This window comes from Bos mutus, chromosome 3 (genome assembly GCF_027580195.1).
Source record: "Bos mutus isolate GX-2022 chromosome 3, NWIPB_WYAK_1.1, whole genome shotgun sequence".
In the NCBI taxonomy this organism is placed as follows: Eukaryota; Metazoa; Chordata; class Mammalia; order Artiodactyla; family Bovidae; genus Bos; species Bos mutus.
In genome coordinates, this window is record NC_091619.1 from 2592592 (window position 1) to 2610371 (window position 17780).

The following is a 17780-nucleotide window of genomic DNA, read 5'->3' on the forward strand; positions in this document are numbered from 1 at the left end:
AAAAACACCCAAGCACCTTACAAAAATACAGCAAAAATAGACAAGATCCTTCTGTAGAATATTACGTCAGTTTACTGAAGGACACAAAGAAATCACTGCATAAATGGAGCCATATCCATTGATGGGAAGATTTAAAGATGCAAAGTCAATCCACAAATTCAGTGCAGTCCTATTAACAAGCCCAGTAAGATGCTGCACACACACTGAAAAACTAATTCTAAAATTAGTGCATTCCTTTATTTAACAAATATTTATTGAGTGCTTACACTGTGTCACTTTTATTAAAGCTTCTAGGGGTGCAGCAATCAAGCTGATAAACAGTATCACTGCTTTCATGGGGCTTATATTTAGTAATGTGCTAAAATAGACAAAACTATTTAAGAAAAAATTACAATGGGTTTCTTCATCTAGCAAATATCAAGATATATCATAAATCTATATTAATTAAAACAACATAAAATTGGTACAAAAATAGCCGAAATTGATCTATACAAACGAATAGAATAAAATAATGTGTGTATAGATGTGTACACATATACTAATTTGACACATGGTAAAGAAGAAAGGAGTATGACTGAATAGACATGGCTTAGATATATGCAATAGTGAAGCTCTTTATCTTTAGACTTTTTAAACTGTACTTCTTGGCTCTGAACTGCAGTGCCCTTAGAGCCAATAACTTTAGAAAGGAAGGAAGGAAGGGAGGGAGGGGAGAAAAAGGGTCTCCTTTGATTCTTAGCAACTGATGTTATTAAGCACAGCGTAGGCTCTAATTTGCTGGCTGGGATTTAGGAATAAGAGAAAATCTACAAGAAAACAAATTTTGTAAAGCCCATCTCTTACACGTATACCAAAAAATAATGAGTGATGAGCGCCCCTTAGAACCTCTTGATCCCAGCTCTACATCTCATTTCCTCCCCTCCCCCATTCAGGCATTTTTTAGTGCCACTTCCAATGGACCACAGAAATGCCCAAAGATGAAAGAGGCCCGTGACCTCCTCATTGGTTCCTTTACTTTCAAAAGTGATGCTTCCCTACTCCTACATCTAGCTCCTTTTTAAATTCTAAAGTCAGCGTGGTCAGGGCAAGGAGAGGAAACCTCAGCAAACACAGTTCACAACAGGTAGACAACATCTTACACACTAGCTCAGACATGCTCAGAGTGGTCAGGGGATTCTTTTCAAGAGGTCTGTCAGGTCAAAACAATTTGCATGAGAATACTGACATTAATTCTCTTTTTCACTCATTCTCTTTTGTGAGAGGAGTTTTCCAGAGGCTACATAATATGTGAAATGGCATTGGTTGATATACAGAAATACACATGAGAATCCAAATATCTTCTGTTAAAACCAGATTTTAAAAAAAGATTTTCAAAAATCTAAATCAGTACCACTCTTGTAAATATGTTTTTGATTATACTTTTTTTCATAACATTTCATTTATGTTAGTATCTAATAGGCTTAATGCTATTTTTAAATTAATTAATAAATATTTTCATTTTTTTTTAGTTTTAATTCCTGCTAAAGTAAAATAATATAAACAAAATCTCTCAGGGTCTTCAATAATTTTTAAAGAGTTTAAAGTGTTCCTTGATCAAAAATTTTGAGATGGCTCCAGGCTTCTAAAAGCTAATTACATCACATCAATATAGACAGCTAATGAAGCCCTCAATAAACATCACTTAAATAAATGGGTGAATTAAAGGATAGATATACTAGGTTTTGAAGGATACAATACAGTTTAAATTATATAACTAGGGGTGGTCCTAAGATGGCAGAGGAATAAGATGGGGAGACCACTTTCTCCCCCACAAATTCGTCAAAAGATCATTTGAACGTTGAGCAAATACCACACAACAATTTCTGAACGCTGGTGGAGGACACCAGACACCCAGACAGGCATCCCATTGTCTTCAAAAGGAGGTAGGACAAAAGATAAAAGATAAAAAGAGAGACAAAAGAGTTAGGGGTGGAGACCCGTCCCTGGGAGGCAGTCATAAAAGAGGGAAGTTTTCAAACACCAGGAAACCCTCTCACCCGCGGGTCTGTGGGGAGTTTTGGAATCTCAGAGGGCAACATAACCAGGAGGGAAAAAATAAATAAAACCCACAGATTACACGCCTAACTGCAACTCCCAATGGAGAAGTAGCCCAGACACTTGCACCCGCCACCAGCAAGTGGGGGCTGCATTGCTTAGGGTAAGGACGGGGCCTGAATGCCCTGAGGGCAATCTGAGGGAGCTAATGTGAGATAGCAACCTAAACCTGGGATAGCCAGAGAGAGGGGGAAAAAAAAGAAAGAGAGAGAACTTTCCTGTGAAAAGCTCTAAACTAAGGCACTGCCAGGGCCTCTCACAGAACAAAGGACTGAGCGAATACCAGAGGAAAGCTAGTGGGCTGTGGACTGGCCCATCCCCTGCCAGAGGCAGGAAGGCAGGCAGGAGACAGCCAGAGCCAGCAGGCAAGGGGCAAACTTGGCCCCAGAGATGGAATCCCCTACCAAACTGTGAGCAGGCTCCCAGCTGCTAACCAAGTCTTCCTGGGATCCTGGACGATTGGCATCCACCAGGAGGGTCGTGGCCAGGGATCAGGTCCCCAAAGGAGACACACCACACACCTGAGATGGTGCTCCTGCTGTGCACACAGGAAACTGAGCGACTGGGACGGGGAGGTGATAAAACGCACCGCCCCACCTGGGGAGAGTGAGCTTGCCAAGCACCTGGTCGCCTGAACTGCTCGGACCTGGAAAGGACACAAAACGCAGGCCCAACTGAGTCTCTTCCTTTTTGGAGTACCCAAGAACCTGAACCTGAATGGTTTAGACCTGGGAAGTACATGCAACCCAGGGCCCGCCTTAGACAGTTCCCCGGCAGAGCAACCCGGAGCCTAAGCAATGTAGACCAGGAAAGCACACACGCCATGAGTGGGGGCAAACCCAGTGTGGCCCAGACATGCCAGTGATATTTGTTTGCAGTGTTCCTCCCTCCCTGCAGCACAATTGAACAAGTGAGCCTAAATTAATGACCACCTTCGCCCCCTTGTGTTAGGGTGGAAGTTAGATACTTGCAAACAGAGGAAGCCGAAATAAACAAAGAGGAGGGAATGGCTTTGGAAGTGACAGGTGCAACAGGTTAAAACTCTGTAGTTAGCACTAGTTACATTGGAAGGGACCTATAGACTTTGAGAAGTATAAGCTGGAACAAGGAACTATCTGAAACTGAATTGACCCCACACTGCCCTCAACAGCTCCAGATAAATTCCTAGATATATTTTACTATTATCATTTTTTGATTTTTAAGTTCTTTATTACTCCTTTAATTTTCATTCTTAAAACCTATTACCTTGGGATAAAAAGACCCTAGTTTTAAAGCAAATTTATATTTTTAAAAAAGTTTTGTGATTTTGTTTTGTTTTTTGAATATTGTATTTTTGAGAGTCTAACCTCTACTATAGATTTCTATGCTTTTTGGTATTTGTTATCAATTCTGTACCTTAAAGAATCCAGTCTTCAGTACCCATTTTTACTTAGGAGTGTGATTACTGGCTTGATTGCTGTCTCCCTTTTTGACTCTCCTTTTTCTTCCCCAGGTTACCTCTATCTCCTCCCTCCCCCTTCTCTTCTCTACTTAACTCCTCTGTGAATCTCTTTGGGTGTTCCAGGCTGTGGAGAATACTTAGGGAACTGGTCACTGGCTAGACTGGTCTCTCTCCTTTTGAGTCCACCTCCTCTTCTCCTGGTCACCTCTATCTCCTTCCTCCCTCTTCTCTTCTCTATGGAACTCCGTGAACCTTTCTGAGTGTTTCAGACTGTGGAGAGCAAATAGGGAATTGATTACTGGCTTGATTGCTCTCTCCCCTTTTGATTCCCCCTCTTCTCCTCCTGGTCACCTCTATCTCCCTCCTCCCTCTTCACTTCTTCATGTAATTCTGTGAACCTCTCTGGGTGTCCCTCACTGTGGAGAATCTTTTCACCATTAACCTAGATATTTTATCATTGGTGCTGTATGGATGGAGAAGTCTTGAGGCTACTGTAAGAATAATACTGAAAGCCAGAGGCAGGAGGCTTAAATCCAAAACTTGAGAACACCAGAAAACTCCAGACTCCAGCGAACATTAATTGATAAGAGGTCATCCAAAAGTCTCCATACCTACACAGAAACCAAGCTCCACCCAAGAGCCAACAAGTTTCAGAGCAAATCATACCAAGCTAATTTTCCATCAACGCAGGAATGTAACCCTGAGCACAAAAATACAGGCACCCAAAAGTCACACCAAACCCATAGAACCTCAAAACACTACTGGACACTTCATTGCACACCAGAGAGAAAAGATCCAGCTCCACCCACCAGAACACCGATGCAAGCTTCCCTAACCAGGAAACCTTGACAAGCCACTAGTCCAAACCCACCCACAGGGAAGAACCTCCACAATAAAGAGGAACCATAGACTTCCAGCATACAGAAAGGCCACCTCAAACACAGCAACCTAAACAAGATGAAAAGGCAGAGTATTTATCAGGTAAAGGAACATGATAAATGCCCACTAAACCAAACAAAAGAGGAGGAGATAGGGAGTCTACCTGAGAAAGAATTCAGAATAATGATAGTGAAAATGATCCAAAATTTTGAAAAGAAAATGGAGTTACACATAAATACTCTGGAGACAAGGATTGAGAAGATGCAAGAAAAATTTAACAAGGACCTAGAATAAATAAAAAAGAGTCAATATATAATGAATAATGCAATAACTGAGATCAAAAGCACTCTGGAGGGAACCAACAGTAGAATAACTGAGGCAGAAGATAGGATAAGTGATGTGGAAGATAGAATGTTGGAGGTAAACGAAGCAGAGAAGAAAAAAGAATTAAAAGAAATGAGGACAACCTCAGAGATCTCTGGGACAATGTTAAATGCCCCAACATTCGAATCATAGGAGTCCCAGAAGAAGAAGACAAAAAGAAAGGCCATGAGAAAATACGTGAGGAGATAATAATTGAAAACCTCCCTAAAATGGGGAAGGAAATAGCTACCCAAATCCAAGAATCCTAGAGAGTCCCAAACAGGATGAAGCCAAGATGAAACACCCCAAGACACATAATAATCAAATTAACAAAGATCAAACACAAAGAACAAATATTAAAAGCAGCAAAGGAAAAACAACAAATAATCCACAAGGGAATCCCCATTAGGATAACAGCTGCTCTTTCAATAGAAACTCTTCAAGCCAGAAAGGAATGGCAGGACATAGTTAAAGTGATGAAAGAGAAAAACCTACAACCCAGATTACTGTACTCAGCAAGGATCTCATTCAAATATGAAGGAGAAATTAAAAGCTTTACAAACAAGCAAAAGCTCAGAGAATTCAGCACCACAAAACCAGCTCTTCAACAAATGCTAAAGCATCTTCTCTAGACAGGAAACACAGAAAAGGTTTATAAACTCAAACCCAAAACAACAAAGTAAATGGCAATGGGATCATACTTATCAATAATTACCTTAAATGTAAATGAGCTGAATGCCTCAACCAAAAGACAAAGACTGGCTGAATGGATACAAAAATAAGACCCCTATATATGCTGTCTACAAAAGACCCACCTCAAACCTAGGGAACCCATACAGACTGAAAGAGAAGCCTGGAAAAAGATATTTCATGCAAATGGAGACCAAAAGAAAGCAGGAGTAGCAATACTCATATCAGATAAAATAGACTTTGAAATAAAGGCCATGAAAAGAGACAAAGGATACTACATAATGATCAAAGGATCAATCCAAGAAGAAGATATAACAATTATAAATATATATGCACCCAACATAGAATCACCAGTATATGTAAGGCAAATGCTAACAAATATGAAAGGGGAAATTAACAGTAACACAATAATAGTGAGAGACTTAAATACTCCACTAACACCTACAGATAAATCAACTAAACAGAAAATTAGCAAGCAAATGCAAACTTTAAATTATACAATGGACCAGTTAGACCTAATTGATGTCTATAGGACATTTCATCCTAAAACAATGAATTTCACCTTTTTCTAAAGTGCACACAGAAACTTCTCCAGGATAGATCACATCTTTGGCCATAAATCTAGCCTTAGTAAATTCAAAAAAATGAAATCATCTCAAGTATCTTTTCTGATCACAATGCAGTAAGATTAGATGTCAACTACAGGAAAAAAAAAAAAAAAACAATTAAAAATACAAACACATGGAGGCTAAACAACACACTTCTGAATAACCAACAAATCACAGAAGAAATCAAAAAAGAAATCAAAATATGCACACAAACGAAAGAAAATGAAAACACAACAACCCAAAACCTATGGGATTCAGTAAAAGCAGTGCTAAGGGGAAGGTTCGTAGCAACACAAGTCTACCTCAAGAAACAGGAGAAAAATCAAATAAATAACCTGCTGCTGCTGCTGCTAAGTCACTTCAGTTGTGTCTGACTCTATGCGACCCCATAGACAGCGGCCCACCAGGCTCCCCTGTCCCTGGGATTCTCCAGGCAAGAACACTGGAGTGGGTTGTCATTTCCTTCTCCAATGCATGAAAGGGAAAAGTGAAAGTGAAGTCGCTCAATCGTGTCCAACTCTTCGCGACCCCATGGACTGCAGCCTACCAGGCTCCTTTGTCCATGGGATTTTCCAGGCAAGAGTAACTCCAACCAAATAAATAACCTAACTCACCTAAAGTAACTAGAGAAAAGAAGAAATGAAGCACCCCAGGGTTAGCAGAAGGAAAGAAATCATAAAAATTAGGACAGAAATAAAGGCAAAAGAAACAATAGCCAAAATCAACAAAGCTAAAAGCTGGTTCTTTGAGAAGATAAATAAAATAGACAAACCATTAGCCAGACTCATCAAGAAAAAAAGGGACAAGAATCAAATCAACAAAAACAAAAACAACAACAACAAAAGAAATGAAAATAGAGAAATCACAACAGACAACACAGAAATACAAAGGATCATAAGAGACTACTATCAGCAACTATATGCCAATAAAATGGACAACTTAGAAGAAATGGACAAATGCTTAGAAAAGTATAACTTTCCAAAACTGAACCAGGAAGAAATGGAAAATCTTAACAGATCCATCACAAGCACAGAAATCGAAACTGTAATCAGAAATCTTCCAACAAAAGCCCAGGACCAGATGGCTTCACAGCTGAATTCTACCAAAAATTTAGAGAAGAGCTAACACCTATCCTACTCAAACTCTTTCAGAAAATTGCAGAGGAAGGTAAACTTCCAAACTCATTCTATGAGGCCACCATCACCCTAATACCAAAACAATACAAAAGAGGCCACAAAAAAAGAAAGCTACAGGCCAATATCACTGATGAACATAGATGCAAAAATCCTTAACAAAATTCTAGCAAATAGTATCCAGATCAGATCAGATCAGATCAGTCGCTCAGTTGTGTCTGACTCTTTGCAACACCATGAATCACAGCACGCCAGGCCTTCCTGTCCATCACCAACTCCTGGAGTTCACCGAGACTCACGTCCATCGAGTCAGCGATGCCATCCAGCCATCTCATCCTCTGTCATCCCCTTCTCCTCCTGCCCCCAATCCCTCCCAGCATCAGAGTCTTTTCCAATGAGTCAACTCTTCTCATGAGGTGGCCAAAGTACTGGGGTTTCAGTTTTAGCATCATTCCTTCCAAAGAAATCCCAGGGCTGATCTCCTTCAGAATGGACTGGTTGGATCTCCTTGTAGTCCAAGGGACTCTCAAGAGTCTTCTCCAATACGACAGTTCAAAAGCGTCAATTCTTTAGCACCCAGCCTTCTTCACAGTCCAACTCTCACAACCATACATGATCACAGGAAAAACCTTGACTAGATGAATCTTTGTTGGCAAAGTAATGTCTCTGCTTTTGAATATGCTATCTAAGTTGGTCATAACTTTCCTTCCAAGGAGTAAGCATCTTTTAATTTCATGGCTGCAGTCACCATCTGCAGTGATTTTGGAGCTAGAAAAATAAAGTCTGACACTGTTTCCACTGTTTCCCCATCTATTTCCCATGAAGTGGTGGGACCGGATGCCATGATCTTCGTTTTCTGAATGTTGAGCTTTAAGCCAACTTTTTCACTCTCCACTTTCACTTTCATCAAGAGGCTTTTGAGTTCCTCTTCACTTTCTGCCATAAGGGTGGTGTCATCTGAATATCTGAGGTTATTGATATTTCTCCCAGCAATCTTGATCCCAGTTTGTGTTTCGCATTTCTCATGATGTACTCTGCATATAAGTTAAATAAGCAGAGTGACAATATACAGCCTTGATGTACTCTTTTTCCTATTTGGAACCAGTCTGTTGTTCCATGTCCAGTTCTAACTGTTGCTTCCTGATCTGCATACAAATTTCTCAAGAGGCAGATCAGGTGGTCTGGTATTTCCATCTCTTTCAGAATTTTCCACAGTTTATTGTGATCCACACAGTCAAAGGCTTTGGCATAGTCAATAAAGGAGAAATAGATGTTTTTCTGGAACTCTCTTGCTTTTTCTATGATCCAGTGGATGTTGGCAATTTGATCTCTGGTTCCTCTGCCTTTTCTAAAACCAGCTTGAACATCAGGAAGTTCATGGTTCACGTATTGCTGAAGCCTGGCTTGGAGAATGTTGAGCATTACTTTACTAGCGTGTGTGACATATCAAAAAGATCATGCATCGTGACCAAGTGGGCTTTATCCTAGGGATGCAAGGATTCTTCAATATTTGCAAATCAATCAATGTGATACACCACATTAACAAATTGAAAGATAAAACCATACAATTATCTCAATAGATGCAGAGAAAGTCTTAGACAAAATTCAACATCCATTTATGATAAAAACCCTCCAGAAAGCAGGTATGGAAGGAACATACCTCAACATAATAAAAGCCATATATGATAAACCCACAGCAAACATTATCCTCAATGGTGAAAAATTGAAAGCATTTCCCCTAAAGTTAGGAACAAGACAAAGGTGCCCACTTTCACCATTACTATTCAACATAGTTTTGGAAGTTTTGGCCACAGCAATCAGAGCAGAAAAAGAAATAAAAGGAATCCAAATTGGAAAAAAAGAAGTAAAACTCTCACTGTTTGCAGATGACATGATCCTCTACATAGAAAACCCTAAAGACTCTACCAGAAAATTACTAGAGCTAATCAATGAATATAGTAAAGTTGTAGGATATAAAATCAACACACAGAAATCCCTTGCATTCCTATACACTAATAATGAGAAAATAGAAAGAGAAATTAAGGAAACAATTCCATTCACCATTGCAATGAAAAGAATAAAATACTTAGGAATATATCTACCTAAAGAAACTAAAGACCTATATATAGAAAACTATAAAACACTGGTGAAAGAAATCAAAGAGGACACTAATAGATGGAGAAATATACCATGTTCATGGATTGGAAGAATCAATATAGTGAAAATGAGTATACTACCCAAAGCAATTTATAGATTCAGTACAATCCCTATCAAGCTACCAATGGTATTCTTCACAGAGCTAGAACAAATAATTTCACAGTTTGTATGGAAATACAAAAAACCTCGAATAGCCAAAGCAATCTTGAGAAAGAAGAATGGAACTGGAGGAATCAACCTGCCTGACTTCAGGCTCTACTACAAAGCCACAGTCATCAAGACAGTATGGTACTGGCACAAAGACAGAAATATAGATCAATGGAACAAAATAGAAAGCCCAGAGATAAACCCATGCACCTATGGACACCTTATCTTTGACAAAGGAGGCAAGAATATACAATGGAGAAAAGACAATCTCTTTAACAAGTGATACTGGGAAAACTGGTCTACCACTTGTAAAAGAATGAAACTAGAACACTTTCTAACATCATACACAAAAATAAACTCAAAATGGATTAAAGATCTAAACATAAGACCAGAAACTATAAAATTCCTAGAGGAGAACATAGGCAAAACACTCTCCGACATAAATCACAGCAGGATCCTCTATGACCCACCTCCCAGAATATTAGAAATAAAAGCAAAAATAAACAAATGGGACCTAATTAAAATTAAAAGCTTCTGCACAACAAAGGAAACTATAAGGAAGGTGAAAAGACAGCCTTCAGAATGGGAGAAAATAATAGAAATGAAGCAACTGACAAACAACTAATCTCAAAAATATACAAGCAACTCCTGCAGCTCAATTCCAGAAAAAAAATGACCCAATCAAAAAATGGGCCAAAGAACTAAATAGACATTTCTCCAAAGAAGACATACAGATGGCTAACAAACACATGGAAAGATGCTCAACATCACTCATTATCAGAGAAATGCAAATCAAAACCACTATGAGGTACCACTTCATGCCAGTCAGAATGGCTGTGATCCAAAAGTCTACAAGCAATAAATGCTGGAGAGGGTGTGGAAAAAAGGGAATCCTCTTACACTGTTGGTGGGAATGAAAACTAGTACAGCCACTATGGAGAACAGTGTGGAGATTCCTTAAAAAACTAGAAATAGAACTGCCTTATGACCCAGCAATCCCACTGTGGGGCATACACACTGAGGAAACCAGAAATGAAAGAGACACGTGTATCCCAATGTTCATCGCAGCACTGTTTATAATAGCCAGGACATGGAAGCAACCTAGATGTCCATCAGCAGATGAATGGATAAGAAAGCTGTGGTACATATACACAATGGAGTATTAGCCATTAAAAAGAATACATTTGAATCAGTTCTAATGAGGTGGATGAAACTGGAGCCTATTATACAGAGTGAAGTAAGCCAGAAGGAAAAACACCAATACAGTATACTAACGCATATATATGGAATTTAGAAAGATGGTAACGATAACCCTGTATACGAGACAGAAAAAGAGACACTGATGTATAGAACAGTCTTTGAACTCTGTGGGAGAGGGAGAATGGCATTGAAACATGTATAATATCATATATGAAACAAGTCGCCAGTCCAGGTTCAATGCACGATTCTGGATGCTTGGGGCTGGTGCACTGGGACGACCCAGAGGGATGGTACGGGGAGGGAGGAGGGTTCAGGATGGGGAAGACGTGTATACCTGTGGTGGATTCATGTTGATATATGGCAAAACCAATACAATACTGTAAAATTAAAAAAAAGAAAAATAAATAAATAAAATAAAATAAAAATAAAGAATTTTATCATCAGTGTGATATTAAGTCCCAGTCTTTATGCCCCATGTTAATGGTGGTGTAGAGCATGAGGTGGTAGTAGGGAGGAGAAACAGTATACAGGCATGGCTCAGCACAGCTTCTGCAGGGTGGGGGTGAGAGAGAAGGGTACTTGTACCAAAGTTCATAAGCAATAACATGATGGGAAATGGTATAAGCAACAACTAAATTGACAAGTCTCAGCTTCCTTTCTGGAGGTTCTCCAACCTCAAAGCAGAGTAAAATTTCTAGAGCTTTTTCCAAGGTGTCTTTAACATGATTCTCACCTGTTTTGTATTATTTGGCAGGAGTAAGAGCTGACCTTCTTTTGATTATTTGACAGAAGTAAGAACTGACACTCAGTACCTTTTAGCTGGTGTTATGGGAATATGACTGGCAGTCTGAGGGGAGACATCTCCTGAGACAACATTGCAAGAACAGATCTCACAGGAGACTCCTGGTGTTGTGGAGAATGTTCCTGATCGTAAACACTTTGGCAGGGTGAGTATGTGAAGAGAAACTCTCACAGTCGGGATGCACTGACGGTTGAGTGGTATCTTCAGCGTGGCTGTGTGAAGCGCATCTCTGAACTCCTTGCTCCTTAGGTTGAACATGACAAGGTCCACCAGAGAGTGGACTGGTTGTTTCTCCGGAGAACTCTAATACAATGAGTGAATCCCAAGGAGGGGCATTGCAGATGGCCACATAGTGTTCATACTGCATAGCTGTGAGCAGAAAACAGTTGTTGGTTGCACAGATGAAATAGAAGAGCTGGATGGCATAGTTTTGAATGGCAATGGGCTTTAGAGTTCAGGATGATGGTCAATGCAGGGAATAAAAACCAGAGTATAGCAGGTCTCAGAGATGGACAACATGTTCAGAAAGAAGTACAACAGAGTGTAGCTGTGATGGCTCAAGCCAATTGTCATGAGGATATCATTGCCAGAGAGAGTCAGCAGGTACAAAGGCAAAAGGTCAAAAAACAGAACAAGCCCATGCTACCACCTAAAGCTGGAGAAATCTTTAAAGACAATCTCAGTAACAACAATAGTGGTGGTGGTGGTTTAGTTGCTAAGTCATGTCAAACTCTTGCAACCCTATGTACTATAGCCTGCCAGGCTCCTTTGTCCATGGGATTTCCCAGGCAAGAATACTGGAGTGGGTTGCCATTTCCTTCTCCAGGGGATCTTCCCAACCCAGTGATTAAACCCAGGTCTCCTGCATTGGAAGGTGGATTCTTTACCAACTGAGCCACGAGGGAAACCTCAAAAGCAAGAGTTTGGCACAAACTCTAAGGAAGATCTGGATCTGAATGAGGTGGACAAAGAAAGGGAGGGGTGAGGCTCTAACCACACAATGGATTACACAGTACTCTGAGAAGCACTCTTGAATAATGTTCCAGGAGCAGGGGAACATCAGTGCTCTTCCACTGGCCAAAAGCTCCAGCATCCTTGGGAATAAATCAAGAAATTTCTAATGATTCACTGAATTTGGGACAGGGGTTGGAAGAAGGAAATATTTCAACATAAAATAAACAGCAGAATTATGAAAACAACTACCCTACTTGACCATCGCAGAGACAGGTTCAGGTCAAAGAAGATGAAGGTGTTGAGTGAACTTCACACTTCAGCTGCTCCTGTATTCAGCTTTGATCTGGGCCTTTGATGAAAAAATGAGGAAGCAGCAACACAGTGAAGAATGATGAATATCTGTGACTGATCCATTCATGTCTGTCAAAATGTCTGCCAACACAAAGTATGAGACCCGGGAATATGTCAGAACAGTATCTTGAGCCCTGGGCTCTCCTTTTCTCAGCCCTGCTACTTTGTGTAGAGAATATGACTAGTACACAGTCAGGTTTTTGGAGGGTCATTCAGGCTACCATACTAGCCATGTATCAAGACACAGAGGTCAATGTTCTTTTAAGGTAAATTTTGACATGCCTCTTTCTTGATCTGTACAGCATACTCCCTAGAGAGAAGAAAAGTTATGACCAACCTAGATAGCATATTGAAAAGCAGAGACATTACTTTGCCAACAAAGGTCCATCTAGTCAAGGCTATGGTTTTTCCAGTGGTCATGTATGGATGTGAGAGTTGGACTGTGAAGAAAGCTGAGCACCGAAAAATTGATGCTTTTGAACTGTGGTGTTGGAGAAGACTCTTGAGAGTCCCTTGGACTGCAAGGAGATCCAACCAGTCCATTCTGAAGGAGATCAGCCCTGGAATTTCTTTGGAAGGAAAGATGCTGAAGCTGAAACCTAAGTACTTTGGCCACCTCATGCGAAGAGTTGACTCATTGGAAAAGACTCTGATGCTAGGAGCGATTGGGGGCAGGAGGAGAAGGGGATGACAGAGGATGAGATGGCTGGATGGTGTCACTGACTCAATGGGACATGAGTCTGAGTGAACTTCGGGAGTTGGTGATGGACAGGGAGGCCTGGCATGCTGTGATTCATGGGGTCACAAAGAGTCGGACATGACTGAGCGACTGAACTGACTGACTGACTGACCTGGTGTTAAAAGAAAATGTTTACTTCTCTAAATCTCTTCCTAATGTGAAAATTTCCATGAAAATTGTACATAGAGGTGAGTGAGTTATTTTTCAAGGATTTTTTTTCTGCCCCTAAGCCTGTACTTCATCACAATGGCTGATAATGTCATCCCTGGGACTATAATCCTCAGTGGCTTTCACTTTCACATTCCCCCTGTGTTTCTTTTAGTGTCCTGTTTCCTTCAAAGATCTTCAGCATGAACAGTATCTCATTTTGCTTTCAAGTCTTGTAGATGAGAATCCATATCTCCTTGGGGAACTCTGAGACCTGAGCATCATCTTTGCTTTCTTATCACCAACAGTAATGGGGTAGTCCCATATCATGGGCATCTGCAACCCACTCTTACTCAATTCAAGAACTGGAGGACCTGTGTGTCTTCTGCTGGCATCCTCACTGTGTACAACAGGATTGCTTCTATCACTGGTTCAGGCTGTGGCCCTTCTCTAGCTAACCTTTTGTGATCCACTCACTGTTCATTTTCTCTATTATGTGCAAGTCATGTTGAACTTGATTCTGCTAGTCCAATCACTGATCTTGCTACTGAGTCTTCTGACTACTACTTTTGCCATTGTCTTTTGACTCTTATGCCTTCATTATCTCTACCATTTTCAGAATAGCATTAGCCAAGGGCCTAAAGAAGGCATTGTCTCTGTGTTTCCCATCTCACCATGGTGAGCATCTGGTAAAACTGTACCTTTAGAGCTTAATTCAAACATGGTAGTGAGATAAGCAAAGGGTACAATTAGTCGATCTCAATGACCAACTCTAATCAGAGTCCGCAACACTTAAAAATAAAGGTGTCAAGAATGCCTTGACAAAGTTGTAGATAATAAAGCTCTTTCCCAGGATTATTAAAAAGGTATTAAAATATCTTCTCAAATAGTTTCACAAATTTTTCATACAGAAATATTGTAAATAAAGCCATTGGAGTCAGTTTCAGGTTAACTGGTAACATGTCATGACACAATGAGGGCTAGCATAAAAGTGAGCTTTAAGTACAAACTTCAAAATAAAAGTTCTTACAATCTCAGCCTATTGTTAATGAAAGAATATAGATTACTCCACAGGCCTCTAAATTGATACCCACTGATTCTAGTCCCAAGAGATTTCTATGAGGACAAAATATGGTCTATAGCATAAAGTTCAAGCTTAAAGTGTTGAGTTTATAGCATACATTGAAGAATTCAGTTCAGTTCAGTTCAGTCGCTCAGTCATGTCTAAAACTATAATAAAACATATGTATATTAGTTTATACATGATATATGTATATCACGTCCAACTCTTTGTGACCCCATGGACTGTAGCCCGCCAGGCTCCTCTGTCCATGGGATTTCCCAGGCCAGAATACTGGAGTGGGTTGCCGTTCCCTTCTCCAGGGAATCTTCCCAATCCAGGGATTGAACCCAGGTCTCCTGCATTGCAGGCATATTCTTTATCATCTGAGCAACCAGGGAAGCAATAAAACATATAGCTAAGTAAATCTAGAATTAATTCAATTTGGATGTTTGAAAGGGAATTTATTTGAAATATTTTTGTTAAAAAAAAAAAATCTGATTGGGAATTTTGGTTCAACACATAAGGAGCAGCGAACACACACCATTCTATCCCAACAACGAATGAAAGGCTGAACAGGCTGAACAATCAACAGTTCTTGAATCCATAAGAAAGGTGAAGACACAGGAAAACCTACTACCCTTAAGACTGAAGATACAGGAAAATATAAGGAGTCAAAGTTCATGGGAAGAGAGATGCATGCATGAAACCACTATGGGAGCCAGAGCTGGAGTAGGAAAGGAAAGGTATATGATCACTTTTGATATTAAAATATAATTTAAATAAAAGCATACATTTATGCTTAATTTCAAATAATTTATTACCATTGGTACTTTTAATTTTTTGTATGAATTCCAATTATTGTAGTGTCACCTCCTTATAGCTTGAAAAACTTCCTTTTTTACTCTGCTAGCAACAAATGCTCTCAAGTCTTTGGTTACCTGAGAGTGTCTTTATTTCACCTTCATTGCTTAATGATAGTTTTGCTAAATATAGAATTCTCAATCTTAAGACCTTAGACATTATTCTTTCAAAGTTTCAGATTGTGTTTAAGAGGAGGCTATAGATCATTCCCTACAGACATCCTTGAGATCCACAGTCACTTGCATTTCTTTTCCTGAAGTCACTTTTTATGTTTGGCTACTTTAAACAACAAACTTCCCTGGTGGCTCAGATGGTAAAAGCATCTGCCTACAATGCAGGAGACCCAGGTTCAATCCCTGGGTTGGGAAGATCCACTGGAGAAGGAAATGGCAACCCACTCCAGTATTCTTGCCTGGAAAATCCCATGGATAGAGGAGCCTGGCAGGCTATAGTCCATGGGGTTGCAAAGAGTCTGACACGACTGAGTGACTTCACTTCACTTCACTTTAAACATCTCCTTTAAAAGAAAACTTGGAGGAAAAAATAAAATTGATGAACAGGATTTTCCCCTAACAATTTAGATGTGTCCCATTGACTCTGGGCTCTACTGTCCAAAGAGAAGTCAGCTGTTCATTGTATTTTGGGTCCATGTGTCTCATCTTTCTTGGATGAATAGATTAATGTCTCTCATCAAATTTAGAAGGAAGATTTGACACTGAAACCCACAGGGGTAACTGAGGAAGGAAGACACAAGAAAACGTCTTTTCTTTGGAGAAAGCAGTTGGTGCTGGATCTCCAACTTCAGCTCCAGCTGTTTTCTCTTTCTGCACAGCACTTTCTTTCCAGACAGCATCCAGACCACTGGATTTGTTGAGGAAGAAATGGTATGCCAGTGTGGCAAGTTTACTCTTTGTCTTGCTTACCTGAATTGGTGCAGCTGGAATTTTTCCTCCTCTCCAAAGAATGACTCAGTTACTTAAAGAAATAATGAATATAGGAGGATTAAAGTTTACTTGCTTCTAAGCTGTTCTAGAATTCATGGAATTTAATCACCATTCATGGAATGTAATCTCAGCCACAAACATAAATTGCATTTCTCCTCTCCCTTTCTTCTACAAATGGCCCTGCTTCAATCTAAGAAATTTAGAGCATTCTGAACTTTTTTTTGTTTGTTTTAACTCAGTCATATCACAGATGCTCTTTCTCTGTTGGTTGCTTCTACTTTGCCCCTATATATTGAAATGACATAGGACCTAGATCTGGGATTTTTCATTTATATTCTCTCTGAATTGCTTCCATCTAATGATTTAGTTTCTTTCATTCTTTCTTCCTTTCTTTCTTCCAATTCTTTTGTTGAACAAGCAATACAGAGACATTGTACAACAATCCAAAAGTAAAATAGGTTTATAGTTAAATATTAGTCTTCTTTCAGTTTCCTTCCTGTTACCTTTAGAATACTGATTCCTTGAAAATGCTACCCAAATAACCTACTGATAAACAAGGCTGAGTTTATCCTTACTTTGATAAGGGAGAATACCACCCTGACAAAGTATTAGTACAAGTTAGACGGAAGTGAAAAGTAAGGCTATTTATAAAGTTTTGGAGTATGCTTTATATCAGTCTTTCAATTCATGGACTTAATTAGGATTGGGTAAGGAGCATGATCTAATAGTTTTGGACTGGTAAACTCAAAAAAGTAATACTTTTGAGACTGGAATTTCAGTTGCCTTAGAGAGTTAACAGTCATTTGATGTTATTTATTAAAAAGTTGAACAATTCAGATGTGGTACAAATATACAGTGGAATATTACTCATCCATAAAAAGAATGAATTTGAGTCAGTTCTAGTGAGACTTTTATACAGAGTGAATTAAGTCAGAAAGAGAAAAACAAATATAGTATATTAATGCATATATATGGAACCTAGACAAATGGTGTTAATGAACCTATTTGCAGGGAAGGAATGGATACGCAGATATAGAGAACAGACTTGTGGACATGGTAAGGGAAGGAGAGAATGGGACAAATAGAGAAAGTAGCATCGACATATATATGCTGCTGCTGCTGCTAAGTCGCTTCAGTCATGCCCGACTCTGTGCAACCCCATAGACGGCAGCCCTCCAGGCTCCTCTGTCCCTGGGATCCTCCAGGC

General features: G+C 39.7%; 1 non-coding gene across 1 annotated transcript; it reads left to right on the plus strand.

Annotated features, from left to right (window-relative positions):
* Positions 1–15924: 15924 nt before the first annotated feature.
* On the plus strand, positions 15925–15997 carry TRNAC-ACA (transfer RNA cysteine (anticodon ACA)). Its single transcript has one exon. It is a non-coding gene; the product is annotated as a tRNA-Cys (tRNA).
* The last annotated feature ends 1783 nt before the right edge of the window (positions 15998–17780 follow it).